At 40.1% G+C, this 20,008-nt stretch overlaps 1 non-coding gene across 1 annotated transcript; it reads right to left on the bottom strand.

The window, feature by feature from the left end:
• Nucleotides 1-13,618: 13,618 nt before the first annotated feature.
• LOC132541496 (U1 spliceosomal RNA) lies at nucleotides 13,619-13,782 on the bottom strand. The gene has a single exon (XR_009552661.1). It is a non-coding gene; the product is annotated as a U1 spliceosomal RNA (small nuclear RNA).
• Between the last annotated feature and the right edge of the window lie 6,226 nt (nucleotides 13,783-20,008).

The following is a 20,008-nucleotide window of genomic DNA, read 5'->3' as shown; positions in this document are numbered from 1 at the left end:
CCTTTCACTGCTCTTTTATTACAGCTCTTTTTCTTATCTTTTTTATTTTCTTTCTCATGTTTCTCTTTTTTTTTATCTTGTCTTCCATTTCTTCCTTCTTTCTACTTTTTCTATCTGAATTCACTGATATTCATTTGTGAATTACTTTGGGGAATAAATCTGACTCAGAGTGGACTCTCTATGTGTGTATCTCTGCTCTACTTCCCTTTCTCCTCTTGCTACCCCTAGAATATACAGTGGATAGTAGATTTGCATAATTGTCTATTCTTTCTATCCCTTCTTTCCTTACTCTTTCTTCTTCACTTGGACATGGTTGCTGTTTTTTCACTGACTGGAGACATTGTTTGGCTAAGTGGTAGTGATTAAACTGCTTCAATCCTTGCTTCAGTTGCTATTATAATTCCTGAGGTTGGTGACTGCATTTAACATAAAGGTATTTAGTACAGTGTTGGTTGTACTCAAAACACAACAACTGAGGAAAAACAGAACATAAAAATAAGAAACACATAAATCAAAAAAATGTGTAGATCAAAAACAAATAAAACTGCTACTCCAATGAATGAAGACAAGAGCCCAGAAGAAATAACGAATCAGCCAGAAGTAACCATAGATAAGAAAAGTATGCAAGAAATAATAAACTTATTAATCACAGAAATGAAAACAACATTGGAGGAAAGTATTAGGGAAACAAAAGTTGAGACTCCCAAGGAAAATACTGATTATCTCGAGGCAATTAGAGAACTGAAAGCTGAAATAGCTGAACTGAGGAAAGAAGCTGAGGGAAGGGGAAGCAGACTAACAGAAGCAGAAAACAGAATTAGTCAGACAGAGGATGAGTTAGAGAAAACTAAGAAAGAGGTGAAAGAGCTCAAAAAGAGATTGAGAGACACTGAAAACAACAACAGAGACATATGGGATGATCTCAACAGAGACATATGGGATGATCTCAAAAGAAGTAACATTTGCATAATTGGCCTGCCAGAGGAAGAAAGAGAGGAAGGGGAAGCAAGCATTCTAGAGGAAATTATAGAAGAAAACTTTCCAGACCTGAATAACAGAAAGGACATCAAGATTCAAGAAGCCCAGAGAGTTCCAAACAGAATCAACCCAGACCTGAAGACACCATGACACATCATAGTCACAATGGGAAGAAGTAAGGATAAAGAAAGGATCCTAAAGGCTGCAATAGTTAAACAAAAAGTCACATACAGGGGAAAATCCGTAAGACTATCAGCAGACTTCTCCACTCAAACTCTAAAATCCAGAAGAGAATGGCAAGATATCTATCAAGCCCTGAATGAAAAAGGGTTTCAACCAAGGATAATATATCCTGCTAGGCTTTCATTCAAACTAGATGGAGGGATCAAAACCTTCTTAGACAAACAACAGTTAAAGGAGGCAACCATCACCAAACCGGCCCAGAAAGAGGTTCTAAAAGGCCTCTTTTTTTTTTTTAGATTTTTTTAAAAAAAATATTTATTGCCTTTTGTTGCCCTTGTTGTTTTGTTGTTGTAGTTACTACTGTTTTTGATGTCGTTCTTGTTAGATAGGACAGAGAGAAATGGAGAGAGCAGGGGAAGACAGAGAGGAGGAGAGAAAGATAGACACCTGCAGACCTGCTTCACCGCCTGTGAAGCGACTCCACTGTAGGTGGGGAGCCGGGTGCTCGAACCGCAGTTCTTAGGCTGGTCCTTGTGCTTTGCACCACCTGCGCTTAACCCGCTGCGCTACCGCCCGACTCCCTAAAAGGCCTCTTATAAACAAAAACATCACTATAATACTTGCAATATATCAGAGCAAACAAAAATTTGTTGAACAATGGTACTACAATACATTAAATCCATAATATCAATAAATGTCAATGGCTTAAACTCACCCATCAAAAGGCACATAATGGGGGAATGGATCAGAAAACATAACCCAACCATATGCTGCTTCTAAGAATACCATCTGACACAACAAGATAAACACAGACTTAAAGTGAAAGGATGGAAAACTATCATACAGGCTAACAGACCAAAAAAAAAAGGCAGGAACAGCCATTCTCATCTCAGACACGATAGATTTTAAATTAAATAAAGTAATAAAAGATAGGCAAGGACATTACATAATGATTAGAGGATCAATCAGCCAAGAAGACTTAACAATTATTAACATCTATGCACCCAATGAGGGACCATCTAAATACATTAAGCACCTACTGAAAGAGTTTCAAAAATACATCAATAGTAATACAATAATACTGGGAGACTTTAATACCACACTCTCACACATAGACAGATCAACAAAGCAGAGAATCAACAAAGATACAAGAGAATAAAATGAAGAGAATGACAGACTAGACCTCTTGGACATTTTCAGAGTCCTTCACCCCAAAGAAACTATTAAACAAAGAAAGAGACCCCTCACAGAATGGGATAAGATCTTCACATGCCATACATCAGACAAAAGACTAATTACCAAAATATATAAAGAGTTCAGCAAATTTAGCACCAAAAAAGCAGATGACCCCATCCAAAAATGGGCAGAGGATATGAACAAAACATTCACCTCAGAGGAGATCCAAAAGGCTAACAAACATATGAAAAACTGCTCCAGGTTGCTGATTGTCAGAGAAATGCAAATTAAGACAACATTGAGATACCACCTCACTCCTGCAAGAATGGCATACATCGAAAAGGACAGCAGCAACAAATGCTGGAGAGGCTGTGGAGACAGAGGAACCCTTTTGCATTGCTGGTGGGAATGTAAATTGGTACAGCCTCTGTGGAGAGCAGTCTGGAGAACTCTCAGAAGGCTAGACATGGACCTTCCATATGATCCAGTAATTCCTCTCCTGGGCTTATACCCCAAGGACTCCATAACACCCAACCAAAAAGAGGTGTGTACTCCTATGTTCATAGCAGCACAATTCATAATAGCTAAAACCTGGAAGTAACCTAGGTGCCCAACAAGAGATGAGTGGCTGAGAAAGCTGTGGCATATATACACAATGGAATATTATACAGCTATCAAGAACAATGAACCCATCTTGGACAGAGCTAGAAGGAATTATGTTAACTGAGCCAAGTCAGAAAGATAAAGATGAGTATGGGATGATCCCACTCATCAACAGAAGTTGAGAAAGAAGATCAGAAAGGGAAACTAAAAGCAGGATCTGACTAAATTGAAAGTAGGGCACTAAAGTAAAAACCCTGTGGTGAGGGGTAGACATGCAGCTTCCTGGGCTGGTGGGGGGTGGGGGTGGGTGGGTGGGAAGGGACATAGTCTTTTGGTGGTGGGAACGGTGTTTATGTACACTCCTATTAAAGTGTAGTCCTATAAATCACTAGTTAATTAATGTGAGGGGGAAAATTAATTGTATGTCTCAAAGTTTTTGAAACACAGACTGAGTCTTTAATATATAGGCTGTGTATTTGATATGCGGACTATCTCAAAAGCCTAGACCAACGAGATCAGAAGCAACCAATGGCACAGCTACATACAAGATACTGGGTACTATACAGCAAACTCTAACAAAATGACTTTTCAAAGTTAACCCAATTACCAAATAATGTGATGATAACATTAACTATCCATTGTCTTTTTGACAACAGGAACCTCACATCTCCACTATAGAGTCTTTATTTCCCCCAGTCCTGGAACCTTAGGATAGGGTCCACTTTCCCGTATGCCTCTCCCAATCCATATCAAATAATATTGCATCTGCCAATCGCAACCTAATCAATGCAACGAGTGCCACCTCAAATATTTCAGCTCAGACTGTGTCTAAAGATTTCAGGTGTGGAATTACAACCTTTCAGCTTCATTTCTCAGGTGAGACCATTCCTTTCATAGTATTCTCTAATTCCATCCCAGGTGGTTCACTTTCTAACAAAGTCCCAAAACCTAGATATAGACCAGGTTCTGTGAGAGAGAGTATATGTTCACACATATCCATAAACTAGTGCAAAATATATACCTGAAAGCAGAAGTACACTAGAATTTGCAGTGAGTACCCCCCCCCCCAACTCTTCCTCTCCACTATTCCGACCTTTGCATCCATTATTGCTCAACAATTTGTTTGGCTTTGTATGTTAACTCTCTTTTCAGCCACCGGGTTCCAGATGCCATCAGGATGCCAGCCAGGCTTCCCTGAACTGAAGACCTCACCAATGCGTCCTGGAGCTCCACTTCCCCATAGACTTACCCTACTAGGGAAAGAGAGAGGCAGACTGGGAGTATGGACCGATCTGTCAATGGCTGTATGGCTTTAATAACAAATTGCATAAGACTTTCAAAGAACTAAAACCTCTTCTCCTTAAACTATTTCATAAAATTGAAGAAGGACAAACACTACCAACACATTCTATGAGGTAAATATCACTTTGATCCCCCAAGCAGGAAGGGACTCTACCAGAAAAGAAAACTACAGATCTGCAACTCTGATAAACATTGATGCAAAGATTCTGAAACAGATCTTAACAAATCAAATCCAACAACATATCAAGAGAATAATTCACCAAAAGCAAGTGGGATTCATCCCTCAGAAAAAGGGCTGCTTCAGCATCTGCAGGTCAGTCAATGTAATTCATCATACCAACAACAACAACAAAAAGATAAGAATCATGTAGTAATAGCAGTTGTTGCTGAAAAGACATTTGATAAGCTCCAACACTCATTTATGATAAAGACCCTTTAGAAATTTGGGACAAAAGGGCCATTTCTCAACAGAATAAAGACCATTTACAACAAGCTCACAGATAACATAATTCTCAATGAGGAAAAGCTAAAAGCTTTCCATCTAAAATTGGGAACCAGACAAGGATGTTCACTATCTCCACTGTTACTCAATATAGTTTTTGAGACAAGCTGGGAGTATGGATCAATGTGCCAATGCCCATGTCCAAAGGAGAGGCAGTTACAGAAGCCAGACCTTCCACTTTCTGCATCCTACAATGACCCTGGGTCCGTACTCCCAGAGGGATAAAGAATAGGAAAGCTATCAGGATGGTATGGGATATGGAGTTCTGGTGGTGGAATTGTGTGGAGTTGTATCCCTCTTATCCTATGGTTTTTGTCAGTGTTTCCTTTTCATAAATAAAAATTTTAAATATAAATAAAAAATAAAATGGCCATTCTACCAAAAACAATCTACAATTTTAATACAACCCCTATGAAGACCCAAATGGCATTTTTCAAGCAAATCAAACTAGTCAAAAAATTTGTGTGGAACCACAAAAGGACATGAATTGCCAAAGCACTTGTGGAAAGAAAGGAAAAATATGGAGGTATTATGTTCCCCAACTTCAGTTTATACTACAAAGCAATAGTAATCAAAACAGCATGGTATGAGAATAAAAATGTGTTGTTAAAGTTCGGGGTGCTAGTTGGCTGGGCTAGCTTTGTGGCAGTAGACAAAGACTTGGGGACACATGGCTGGGCAGAGAAGCTGCAGTTTAATCTTTATTCACAAGTGGGCAAGTCACCACACCATGTGCTTCCCCATCATTCTCCTTCAGCGGCTGCTGCTGGGACTCTGCACATCCATAGGTGTTCTTTTTGGGGGCGGGGACAAACGGGCCCTGCGAAACTAGCAGGGCTAAACCACAATCTTCCAGAGGTGGGGGGAAGAGGACCAAACCAATATGAAGAATACCAACAAAAATGGACACTTGGATCAATGGAACAGAGTCAAAAACCCAGAATTGAGCTCACACATATACAGACAAAAAGGCCAAAACCATTCAGTGGAATAAAGAACAGATGATGTTGGGAAAATTGGACAGACACATGTAGAAAAGTGAAATCACCCCCACCTAACACCATATACCAATGCCAAATCAAATTGGGTTAAAGATCTAGGTATTAGACCAGAAACTCTAAAATTTATAGAAGAAAATGTCAATGAAACTTTGCAGGCTCTTCACATTAAAGATATATTTGGAGACTCAACCACCTGGGCATGAGAAATGAAAACAAGAGTAGCATTCTCTCAGATATGAGATGGAATCTCAGTGTGGTTTTAATTTGTATTTTTCTAATGATAAGTGAATTGGATTATTTCTTCAGGTATCAATAGTTCTCCCTAGGTCACAGATATGGGTTGACTTATTATTTCTGCAATTATCTATCTATATTTATACATATTTGCCTATTTTTTCTATAGACCTGCCTTCTCTTCCTTTCTAAGTCATACCTGCACCTATTGCTACTTCCAGGTGTTCTTCCTCCACCTGCCCTTTCTCTGAATCTTGGTGGAATGGAATTCAGAGCCCTCTGGTCAGCTTCCCTTACCATTTACCCCTCTGGGACTATGAACTAAAATTCTTTATGGGGTGCAGAAAGCAGGAGTTCTGGCTTCTGTAGTTGCTTCTCTGCCAGACATGGAGGTTGATGGAAACAGTCTCTTTCTATTTTTTCCTAGTGGAGTAGAGCTCTGGAGAAGTGAGGTTCTAGGACACATTGGTGAGGTCATCTGCCTAGGAAGTCAGCATGGAATCATAATAGCATATTCAACTTGGTGATTGAGAGGCAGCAAGTTTTAAAGCAGAACAAAATGTTTAGTAAACAGGAACCAAAAAGAAGGAATAGGGCAGATAAGAATCTGAGGGATCTTAGGATGGGAAGAAGAAATGGAGTCTATTTTAGATATGCTCTAAGTAGTTTTTACTTGAGCTTGATAGCTAACATGGAGATGGACTAAAAATATTGTCTGGGAAGATGGTGTCAGAGTTGATAATAGCGCCAGACAATTAGATTAGGACAGATAATAGCTCCCAAACATAGAAGAAATCTATAAATAAAATTAACTGTTTAACCCATCACATGACTCAGGGCTTGTATACACACATTTAGATTTAACACAGGTGCCTGTGTAATCTCTGAGTCTCAGTCAGTCTGAGATTGCAGTCCATGATCACATCTGGGAACACTCTAGGTGCACTCATTTCAGAATTAGTGTTCTTCTAGTGGCAAGGTAGGAAAATATATTTTATTTGTTTTTAGGGAGAGAGAGAAAGAGAAAGAGACTGAGAAAGAGACCCAAGCACTGTTGATGGTATGAGGATGACCCAGATACCACCCCTGGTGTCCTATGTAATCTCTGAAGAGAGTTTATCGTCAGAGGAAGGACTGAAATGATGACCCACGTATCTGACTCTTCTAATCAGTGGTACAGCTCAGAGCAGAACTTAGACTCGGGCCCCCTGCTCAGTGCTCTTTCTAGCACACTGAAACTTGGTACTGATGTCAGAGTAAGCCCACTAAACAAATGACTTGACATATGGGGAAATCCTTTATAAATTGTAAAAATCTATATAAATTTAAGGCTCCCTTATTTCTAACTTACCACATCAATGTCTCGTGGTAAAATTATATGCTTCTTCATATGGAGGAAAGCATTCAGACTTGCTCCCTTCCTATTCCCATTTTTTTTCTGGGCTAAATGCTACTTTTGAGCACCTACATCAGCTAAGAAATCATACAAGGCTTAAAGGCCAAGTTGGAAGATTTGCTGAATGTAGAGCAATCCTTGAATAATATTCTTCAGAGAAATCAATTTAGTTTCAAATTTCAAACTTGTGCAATAGACAAAATTCAAGTGTCAGCATTTCCAAGCTCATAGAGAATCCTAAAGAGAAAATATTGGATTCACAAATGAAGACCTTGAGAAATAGTATTGTCATTAGAGCTGTTCAAAGCTTCCTGCTAGGCAAGGCTGCAGGGACCAAGCAGGAATTTGCTTTCCAGTTAATAACTGGGTTGTGACTGGGCTCCCTCTTTCTGAAAAAAGCCAAATGACATTAACAAGCTGATGCACTCAGCAAAAGCAGTCAAGTTTGATTCATCTTGAGATCAGTATTCTTCCTAGGGGCCTTGTTCAGATTCATTCAAGGGTCCCACATAAGAATTAAGCCCAGAATTTAGTGATAATTAGACAAGATGGATGGTCAAGTCAGAAAGTTGTTGGCAGCATGGGACCAGATGAGAGAATATTTTCTAGTCATTCTACATTTTCCTGTAAACCTCATATGTAGAATTCCCCGGTAACACTAGGCAGTTAAAGAAGGGAAAGGAAGAAAGAGAGGAAGACAGCCAGGTGTAAGAGGCATCTGGGGGGTGGGTAGCAGAGATACTGTTACATATACAGTTCTCTCACTCACTCCAAAGCTAACCTAAGCAAAGCAAGGACTGCAAAAGTTGAATAAGGGCAAGAGGCTGTCATACTTTAATGATGACTCTTTAGTCACTCTCAGACCACCCCATTAGCTGGGGCCCTAATCAGGGAGTCTTGAGATTCCCAAACAGACATGATGGGCCTAGACCTCAAATAAATCCCTCTCTCCATTGTTACAGGCCATTTCTTTTTTTTTTTTTTAATTTTTTTTATTTAAGAAAGGAGACATTAACAAAACCATAGGATAGGAGGGGTACAACTCCACACAATTCCGACCACCCAATCTCCATATCCCCTCCCCTCCCCAATAGCTTTCCAATTCTCTATCCCTCTGGGAGTATGGACCCAGGGTCATTGTGGGTTGCAGAAGGTGGAGGGTATGGCTTCAGTAATTGCTTCCCCACTGAACATGGACATTAACTGGTCAGTCCATACTCCCAGCCTGCCTCTCTCTTTCCCTAGAAGGGTGGGGCTCTGGGGAAGTGGAGCTCCAGGACACATTGGTGGGGTTGTCTGTACAGGGAAGCCAGGCAGGCATCCTGATGGCATCTGGAACCTGGTGGCTGAAAAGAGAGTCAACATACAAAGCCAAACAAATTGTAGAGCAATCATGGACCTAAAGGTTGGAATAGTGGAGAGGAAGTGTTGGGGTGGGGAGTACTTGCTGAAAACTCTAGTGTACTTCTGCTTTCAGGTATATATTTTGTACTAGTTTATGGATACATGTGTACATATGCTCTATCTCATGGAACCTGGTCTATATCTAGGTTTTGGGACTTTGTTAGGAAGTGAACCACCTGGGATGGAATTAGAGAATACTATGAAAGGAAAGGTCTCACCCGAGTAATGAAGCTGAAGGTTTGTAATTCCACACCTGAAGTCTCTGGACACAGTCTGAGCTGAAGCATGTTGAGGTGGCACTCGTTGCGTTGATTAGGTTGCGATCAGCAGATGCAATATTATTTGATATGAATTGGGAGAGGCATGCGGGAAAGTGGGCCCTATCCTAAGGTTCCAGGACTGGGGGAAATATAGGCTCTATAGTGGAGATGTGAGGTTCCTGTTGTCTTAAGGTTCAAAAAGATGATGGATAGTTAATGTTATCATCACATTATTTGGTAATTGGGTTAACTTTGAAAAGTCCATTTGTTAGGGTTTGCTGTGTAATACCCAGTATCACGTATATAGCTGTGCCACCAGTTGCTTCTGATCTAGTTGGTCTAGGCTTTTGAGAGAGTCCGCATATCAAAGACACAGCCTATATATTAAAAAGAATCAGTCTGTGTTTTAAAAACTTCGAGACATACAATCAATTTTCCCCCTCATATTAATTAACTAGTGATTTATATGACTACACTTTAATAGGAATGCACATAAGCACCATTCCCACCACCAAAAGACTGTGTCCCATCCCACCCACCCAGCCCCAACCCCCGCCAGCCCAGGAAGCTGCATGTCTACCCCTCACCACAGGGTTTTTACTTTGGTGCCCTACTTTCAATTTAGTCAGATCCTGCTTTTAGTTTCCCTTTCAGATCTTCTTTCTCAACTTCTGTTGATGAGTGGGATCATCCCATACTCATCTTTATCCTTCTGACTTAGCTCACTTAACATAATTTCTTCTAGCTTTGTCCAAGATGGGTCAGAGAAAGTGTGTTCATTGTTCTTAATAGCTGCATAGTAATCCATTGTGTATATATACCACAGCTTTCTCAGCCACTCATCTCTTATTGGGCACCTGGGTTGCTTCCAGGTTTTAGCTATTATGAATTGTGCTGCTATGAACATAGGAGTACACACATCTTTTTGGTTGGGTGTTAAGGAGTCCTTGGGGTATAAGCCCAGGAGAGGAATTACTGGATCATGTGGAAGGTCCATGTCTAGCCTTCTGAGAGTTTTCCAGACTGCCCTCCACAGAGGCTGTACCAATTTACATCCCACCAGCAATGCAAAAGGGTTCCTCTGTCTCCACAGCTTCTTCAGCATTTGTTGCTGCTGTCCTTTTTGGTGTATGCCATTCCCTCAGGAGTGAGGTGGCATATCAATGTTGTATTAATTTGCATTTCTCTGACAATCAGCAACCTGGAGCAGTTTTTCATATGTTTGTTAGCCTTTTGGATCTCCTCTGAGGTGAATGTTTTGTTCATATCCTCTGCCCATTTTTGGATGGGGTCATTTGTTTTTTTGGTACTAAATTTGCTGAGCTCTTTGTAAAATTTGGTAATTAGTCTTTTGTCTGATGTCTGGCATGTGAAGATCTTCTCCCATTCTGTGAGGGGTCTCTTTGTTTGTTTGATAGCTTCTTTCTTGGCTATGCAGAAGCTTTTCAATTTGATGTAGTCCCATTGGTTTGTTTCTGTTTTAATCTTCCTTGCAATTGGGTTTGTTTCATCAAAGATGTCCTTGAGCTTTAGGTGGGAAAGCATTTTACCAATGTTTTCCTCTAAGTATTTGATTGTTTCTGGTCTAACATCCAGGTCTTTGATCCATTTGGAGTTGATTTTTGTTTCTGGCAAGATAAAGTGGTTCAATTTCATTCTGATGCATGTTTCAACCCAGTTTTCCCAGCACCATTTATTGAAGAGAGCCTCCTTCTTCCATTTAATGCTTTGGGCTCCCTTATCAAAGATTAGATGTCCATAGGTGTGTGGATTTATTTCTGGTATTTCAATTCTGTCCCACTGGTCTGTGTGCCTATTTTTGTTCCAGTACCGTGCTGTTTTGATGATGATGGCTTTATAATATAGTTTGAGGTCTGGGAGTGTGATGCCTCCATTTCTGTTTCTTTTCCTCAAGATGGTTTTGGCAATTCTAGGTGTTTTCTGGTTCCAGATCAATGACTGTAGTGTTTGTTCTATTCTCTTAAGGAAGCTTGGTGGAACTGTGATGGGTATTACTGGTCATTTCTATCAGGAACAACACAACAGACTCCTTTGTGGACCCCCATAGGACCTCGCTCTCAACCTGGATTAACTATGGTAGAGAATGTCCCATCCTCCGAAGGCAAGATGGACAACATACTCTATGCTACACCTTAAGAAGGTGGGTTGATATTGGGACAGCTTGGATGGTTCCTACTCATGACCACAGAATGTGAGCTCAGATCCACAGGGAAGCAGAGGTCCCATAGGCTCCTAAGCTGAATATGGACCCTAGATCGATGGGGTTTATAGTCAACAATATTTATACCCCTTTCCCATATCTGGGAGCTATTCTCTTCCCTGATCCAGCTTTCTTGTCCTTTTCCCAGCCATGACATCATCTCCCCAGAAAATACCTTGGATCCACATGCAGATCAGATTTCAGGCTCAGGGGAAAAAAGAAAAAGGAAAAAAAAAAAAAACTAGTATAGCCACAGGCCCTTTGGAATATAATTAAAATATGCCTACTAGCTATCTACAAAATGGAGGACTACCCAACTCCTCCTATGCACTACTCCAGCGTTTAGGTTCATGATTAGTCAACAACCTGTTTGGCGTTGTATGTTAACTCTCCTTTCAACCACCAGGTGCCAGTTGCTAGCATGATGCCAACCAGACGTCCCTGTACAGACAATCCCATCAATGTGTCCTGGAGCCCTGTTTTCCTAGAGCCCTTCCCTTTCCCCACTAGGGAAAGAGAGAGGCAGACTGGGAGTATGGATCGACCTGTCAATGCCCATGTTCAGCGGGGAATCAATTACAGAAGCCAGACCTTCCACCTTCTGCATCCCACAATGACCCTGGGTCCATTCTGCCAGAGGGTTAAAGAATAGGAAAGCTATCAGGGGAGGGGATAGGATACAGAGTTCTGGTGGTGGGAATTCTGTGGAGTTGTACCCCTCTTATTCTATGGTTTAGTCAATGTTTCCTTTTTATAAATAAAAAATAAAGAAATTCAGATAGGTGGAGAATAGGGAGAAGGTCCCTACAGTTACCATGACCGGATGTTGTAGTGGGATCAGATAAGAAAATTAAATCATTTAAGGGCCTGTGTGGTGGCTCACCTGGCTGAGTTCTTACCATTGAGCTAGGACCCAAGTGCTTACACTTGGTTCCCACTTTCTGGGCTTGGGGATGAGAAGAAGCATCACAAGTGGTGAAGCAAGTGCTGCACATATATCTTTGTCTCTCTTCCTCTCCATATCCCCTCCCTTTTCTCAATTTCTCTTTGTCCTATCAAGTAAAAGAAAACAATAAAAGATAAAAAATGGACCCTAGTAATAGTGAGTTTTCAGTTTAGGTACTGAGCCCTAACGATAACTCTGGAGGCAATTAAAAAAAAAATCAATGGTTCAAATTATCTAAAATAAAATAGTACAATTCTGTTGTATGTGTTTCACCTTCCCTGTGTTTCTTATTACACATTTTACCTCCTGAAGACAACAGCAATTGGACTACCCAGGGAGTTTTGCTTCTGACAAAGGTCCTTATAACAAAAGAAACTTCTAATTTTCAAATACCTGGACCCTGAAGGTAATCAAGAATTTTTTTTTAATGTGTGAAAAGCAAGCACACTGATTTCCCAACTGTACACCTATGCCAGAGACCAATCGGTAGCCAAAAGGAAGGGACAGTAGTGGTGGTGTGTATGGGGAGGGGATAAGAGGGGTGGTCTGGTAGGTGTGGCTGGAGTATTGCAGTGCACCTGGCTGTCTCCTAGGTCTACAGAGGTGGAACTCACATTAACCAGAAGCATTTTGGGGACACAGGGTTTTTGACTTCCCATGTTAGCACTACTGGCCTTATATGATCAACAAACAAAACTGGAGAATAAGAAGAAATAAACTGAGGTAGTGATATAGGGACCCAGAATAGGACTGGGTACCTGTTTTTGTTGTTGTTTGTTTTTGTATGTGTATGCATTTAAAAAATTAATATTGTTTTTGTCAGTGTTTCCTTTTTATAAATAAAAATAAAAAAAACATGATAACCAACCTTAGCTGGATCCTCATGTTGGAGAGTTACCTCTCCCACTTTTATCAATTGCTTTCCATTATCTCTAAAAATATCCTCCCGCCTGTGCTCCCTTTCATCTTGAAAAATAAACTCTGTACTTTGATGAAAAGAAAACTCAAGACTTTCAGATAATAACTTTGTTTGCAACCACAAATTCATCACTGCTGGCATATATATTGGAGAGGATTCTTTACAAATCTCTCAAGTTACAGATTACTAAAGATAGAGACATATCACTCTCTTCTCCAGAACATATTTGCTTGTGTTATTTCTTAGAAAGAAAGAAGGGTAGATTTTCCAGAAATCTTTATATGAGTTTGGATCTTCCTAATCGAGGATTCTTTTCCTGTAATGTGTCCCACTGTATGTACAAGCAGCAATTGTCCATAACAATGTCATTTTTCTTTTGTGTGAAAATCAGGATTTGGAGAACAGGTACAAGATGTTATTCCTCCTATTGTTACTGCTATAATAAAATTTTTGTTTGCTTTTTTATTTTATTTATTTTATTTTTTTATTTTTTCAGGGGAGAGTGCGAACGCAGTCCCCCACTACCACAAATTATGCAGTCGAGTTTCCCACATTTGGGGAAATCGCAGGGGTCAGCACATCCGGAGTGCAATGGATAAGCCTCGCCCTGGGAAAACCACCTTCGTGATCATGGTATCTCCCCTGCCAGGTAAGTATTTTGTTTGCTTTTTTATCTTTTAATTGAAGTATAACTGCCATGTTACATTATTTTAGTGTCAATTGACAATGTAGTAATATCATATGTGCATATATTGCAGAACATTTATCATAATAAATTAGCTTACCATCTAATGCGACATAGCTCATTTCTTTCTTTTGATATGAATTGTTAAAACTATAGTTATTCATTGTTTGATGAGAACATATCCTAAGAAATGTGTTGTTAGGTGATTTTGTCACTGTGTAAACATCGTAGACTATTTTACATAAAACTACAAGCTACAGATTACTTACTATACACCTAGACAACTTAGTGGGACTGCTACCTTATTTGCAGCTTTTTATTAATCAAGACATTGTTTTTTTAATTTTTTAATATTTATTTATTTCCTTTTGTTTCCCTTATTGTTTTATTACTGTAGTTACTATTGTTGTTGTTGGATAGGACAGAGAGAAATGGAGAGAGGAGGGGAAGACAAAGAGGGGGAGAGAAAGATAGACACCTGCAGACCTGCTTCACCACCTGTGAAGTGACTCCCCTGCAAGTGGGGAGCCAGGGTGGAACCAGGATCCTTAACCTGCAGTTAATTCGCCACACTACCACCCTACTCCCTAATCAAGACATTGTTATGTGGCCTAGGACTGTGATCAACTTTCAAATATGTGATATAATATGTAACAATAGTTATAATGCTGCACGTTAAAATTCCATAATCTGTGGTCTGGGAGGTGGCACAGTGGATAAAGCATCAGACTCTCAAGCATGAGGTCATGAGTTCAATCCCCGGCAGCACATGTACCAGAGTGATGTCTGACTCTTTTTTTTTTTTTTCTTCTTTTCCTCCTCCAGGGTTATTGCTGGGCTCGGTACCTGCACCATGAATCCACCACTCCTGGAGGCCATTTTTTTCCCCCTTTTGTTGCCCTTGTTGTAGCTTCGTTGTGGTTATTATTGTTGCCCTTGTTGACGCAATTCGTTGTTGGATAGGACAGAGAGAAATGGAGAGAGGAGGGGAAGACAGAGAAGGGGAGAGAAAGATAGACACCTGCAGACCTGCTTCACAGCCTGTGAAGCGATTCCCCTGCAGGTGGGGAGCCGGGGGCTCGAACTGGGATCCTTAACGCCGGTCCCTGCACTTTGCGCCACATGCGCTTAACCCACTGCGCCACCGCCCGACCCCCTTGATGTCTGACTCTTTCTCTCTCCTCCTATGTTTCTCATTAATAAATAAATAAAATATTTTTAAAAAATTCCATAATCTACTTATTACTGAAAACCCATTTCTTTTTTTTTTTATTTAAGAAAGGATTAATTAACAAAACCATAGGGTAGGAGGGGTACAGCTCCACACAATTCCCACTACCCAATCTCCATATCCAACCCCCTTCCCTGATAGCTTTCCCATTCTCTATCCCTCTGGGAGCATCACCCAGGGTCATTGTGGGTTGCAGAAGGTAGAAGGTCTGGCTTCTGTAATTGCTTCCCCGCTGAACATGGGCGTTGACTGGTCGGTCCATACTCCCAGTCTGCTTCTCTCTTTCCCTAGTAGGGTGTGTCTCTGGGGAAGCTGAGCTCCAGGACACATTGGTGGGGTCTTCAATCCAGGGAAGCCTGGCTAGCATCCTGATGGCATCGGAACCTGGTGATTGAAAAGAGAGTTAACATACAAAGCCAAACAAATTGTTGAGCAATCATGGACCCAAAGCTTGGAATAGTGGAGAGGAAGTGTTAGGGAGGTACTCACTGAAAGCTCTAGTGTACTTCTGCTTTCAGGTATATATTTTGCAGTAGTTTATAATACCTGTGAAGATATGCTCTCTCTCACAGAAACTGGTGTATATCTAGGTTTTGGGACTTTGTTAGAAAGTGAACCACCTGAGATGAAATTAGAGTATACTATGAAAGGAAAGGTCTCACCCGAGTAATGAAGCTGAAGGGTTGTCATTCCACATGTGAAGTCTCTGGACACAGTCTGAAGTGAAGCACGCTGAGGTGGCAATCGTTGCGTTGGTTAGGTTGTGATCGGCGGATGCAATATTATTTGGTATGGATTGGGAGAGGCATATGGGAAAGTGGGCCCTATCCAAGTGAAAACCCATTTCTTTTGACACCCTTTATTCATTATCCCCAACCTTTCTGTGTCTGGAAACTCCTAATCTCTTACCTCTATCTTTGGGCTTCATTTTGTTTTTAAGATTCCCCACATAAGTAAGATCTTATCTGTTAAATTGTTATTCTCTGACTTGTTTAACCAGTATATGCTCTCAAGATTCATGTATGTCATTGAAAATAGGAATATTTCATTCTTTTATGACAAATTTATGGTTCATTGTAGACACACAATTATCTCTATCTATTAATGGACAAAGATCAGAAGAGATACTCAGGTTGTTTTCATGTCTTAGCTATTATAAATAATGTTGCAATAAACATGGGTTGCAGGTGTCTTTTCAAATTCAAACTGTTTTTGTTTTCTTATTACTTGGTCTTATTATATTTTTATTTTTAGTTATTTTAAGGAACATTCACTCTATTTTATACAATAACTATATCAATTTTTACTTGCTCCAACAATGCACAAGTGTACTACTTTTCCACATCTTCACAAACATTTGCTATTACACACACACACACACACACACACACACACACACACACACACACACACACACACATATATGTATATATATATATATTTCCCTACTAGGGTTATCACTGGGGCTTTGTAGGCAGAAGGTATCACTCCCAGCTTCCATGTTTTTCTTTTTTCTTTTCTAGAAGGTAGGGGATGAGGAGGGAGGGAGGGAGAAAGAGAAAGAGGGAGAGGGAGAGGGAAAGAGAGAACTAGTTGCAACTCTGCTCCTCTGCTTTTGAAATTCTCCCCTGCAGGTGGGGACTGGGGGCTTGACACAGATCCTCATACAGGGCAACCTGTGCATTCCACTGGGTCTATCAGTGCCAGGACCTCATTATATGCCTTTTTGATAATAGCTATTCTAACAGTTGTGAGGAGATTCATCTTTGTGGTTTTACTTTATGATTAGTGATGCTTAAAACTTTTCATGAACTTGTTTGTCATTCAGGTGTCTTTTCTGGGTAAAAAAAAAAAAAGCCTGGTCAGATGTTATATCTATTGTTTAAGATAGGTGTCCATTTATTCATTTTAATGAATTGTCAGAGATCAAACTCAGAGTTACACAGATGTGCCTAATAATTGAGTCTTCTCAATTATTACAGCCCAATTTTCCACTTTTATTTTATCCTATTTGTGTGTCTGCTTACTAAGAAATTTGATCTTGCAGAAGTCTTGTCTGTTTCTGGTACCATGGTAATGCTGGTCTTGGGTGTGCTATATTAGTTGGGGATCATTTGACTAACAGTTTTTGTTTGCCCAAAATCATACCATCCTTCCATGCTGACTATAACTATTTCTCTGACTAGACTAGAAAATGGTATCACCAGTCTCCAGGTGGCCTGGAATTTTTCAAAGACGTGGTTTAAATTGGAATCGATGCCCAAATCCTACAAGAATGTGATTTAGACTTGAGCTATGACCCCTGCCACATACAGATAAAGTACCTGAAATTTGAAGGGATGTCATATTCATGCATGGCATTGCAGCTAAGGAAGCTTCTCTTATGTCAGGATAGTTTTCTCATTCCTTTGTTTCCCACATCTCTACCAACCAGTTTCACTGAATTCTATGAGCAGTCTGCTTGCTACCTTTGTGATCATTTGAACATGTAGCCCAAGATGGCTGTTCTGGAGTTGAAAAGATAATGAAATGGTAACAGTTTAGAGTGAGAAATTTCTGTATTTCATCAGTCATATTTCTGGCTCTGAATTAAATTGCCAATACCTTTTCACATTACTCAATTTCAATGAACAACAGTTTTTCCTACCCCTATATAATTTCAATGAACAATATTTCTTCTTTCCTCTATATAAGCTTTTAGATCTATCTTCTAGAGGTTCCCCTCAACTTTGTCCCTGGTTGGTACATGTGTACTAAATAAATCTGAATTTGTTCAACACAGCAAAGTTAATTTGTTGAAGGAAAAATGCTGTGAATGGGACTGATGAATGGGAAGCAAAATGCAATAGAGTATCTACATATTATAATTGGTGACTGAATTTCCCAACTTGCCTGTGATGACTTTACAGCCTAGCATAGTTATTAAGAACACTCCCTTTTACTGTTAAATTTAGCCCATACACTTTTATGATTCCACGCTTTTCATCCATGTGGGTCAATAAGCTGAAGTCATTACTTTACTTTGTGGCCATGAAGGTCAAGTGATTTTTGTGAATTCTGTAATTTAGCAGCATTCTTTATAGATGTTCAGATGAAAAAGATCCTTGAGACTGTCCTGTATTAGCACTGTTTTGGGAATTAATAAGACAATAGATATAATTGTTCCTTGAAGGTTAACTCAAGCTATATTGATATGGCTATATTTCCCTCCAGCAGCTTACGTGAGGTTAAAATCTTTTCATAAGGTAATGTGCTCCTTAACATTCCAATATTGATATAAAGCAATGCTCAGTTTCTCAAGAAAACATATCAATGGCTCTCTCCTCTAGGACCTGTAGACTATTTCCACAGTGGGCAGTGGTACTTTCCACTTCTCATATGTTTCTGATCACCCTGAGGACATGGAAATCATGGGCAAAGAAGGTACTGAAAGTTCAAGAGGTGAGTCCCGTCAGGAGACATAGATAACAACAGCTAGAACGCCTATGGGATTATTAGATTTAGTGTCAGTTAAAAGCAGATCCTGGAAAAACAGGATAAAGGGAGATAAGAAGATGGAAGAAATTTTCAATATAAAGGTCATCCCTGAAAGAGATCAAAGACAGATGGCTTCCCTGCTACCCATCCTACTTTCCTTCAAAATAGGAGCATATTTTGTTTTGTAGTAGATAAGCAGGCCACAATCTTATAAACCATTATCTCTGCGTTAGCTTTTTATAATGCAAATCTACTTCCTCACTTTATTTTCCACACTGAGGTTAAATTTGGGGTGAGTAGACTGAGGCACTTCCTTCTCTTCATCCTTATTGCCAGTGTTGGGGGAGAGGGGCTTAGATACAACAGGGGTATATCTTTCTGGGCATATGACATAATCTTCCTGCTCTGTGAGTCTTGCTCTGAGTCCTGCTCTCTGAGTCCATGTCACTTCATTTTTCCACTCACAGACAATGCCAAGTTTCAAAGACAGATGTACTATTACTGCATCATCTGGGTTTATGAAAAGCATTTCTAAACCATTATAGATATGAAGAAAAATTTTATCTATGTCCCCTGATGGGACTCAGCATGCTGGAGTTAGGACTCAGCTCAGTATGACATCAAAGCTCACATACAATTTCAATATACTCCGGTGTGTCTTTTATGCTGAGGTAAAAAATAATCACTAGTGGAACTTCTGGCAGAAGTCATTGCCAAAATGGAGAATGAGTCAGAATGCTTGACTTCGACTACTCAGGATGAGGGCCCAAGATAGTGAAAATCTGGAAAGAGTTTCTGAGCTCTACTCCCACTCTTTGGTCTCCTTCAACCCTTGTCCACCTCTCACTCTCCTCCCCTATTTAACTTTTGTTTTTCCGGAGATACTTTCTTAGGAGGTAGAAAAGGAAACAACTAGAGCAAAGCTCCTTAGAGTTCTTTCAGGCTCTTCTGTTCCTTTGCATGATGTTCTGATTTTGTTAGGAAAGGCCCCAGTATTGACTCTTAAGGATTGTCATGACTATGCTTTCTCTTAAAATTAGAGGAAAAAAAATGGGGTCAGTGAACTAGCTCACTTGAATGGTGTACAGCTTTCCCATGTGTACAACTGAGGGTGGCACCTGGCCCTCACTACACTGAAGGAAACTTTGTTGCTGTGATCTCTCTCTGTCTCTCTCTCTCTCTTTTGATATTTTATTTATTTTGCATAGAGACAAGGAAACATTGAGAGGGAAAAGGTGATATATATATATATAGAGAGAGAGACCCACAATATTACTCCACTACTTCACCAATTATGAGGCTTCCCCACTGCAGGTGGGGACTAGGGGCTTGAACCTGAGTCCTTAAATACTATAATGTGTGCACTCAACCAGGAGCACCACTGCCTGGCCCCTCTGCCTTTCTTTCTCTATCTAAAGGGGACGCAGAAAGACAAAATTTTGATAGGTATCAACAACCATACTGTAAACTACTAATGCCCCCAATAAAAT

Source organism: Erinaceus europaeus, chromosome 11 (genome assembly GCF_950295315.1).
Source record: "Erinaceus europaeus chromosome 11, mEriEur2.1, whole genome shotgun sequence".
NCBI lineage: Eukaryota > Metazoa > Chordata > Mammalia > Eulipotyphla > Erinaceidae > Erinaceus > Erinaceus europaeus.
Note: the sequence above shows the minus strand (reverse complement) of the source record. Positions and strands in the feature narration are given on the sequence as shown.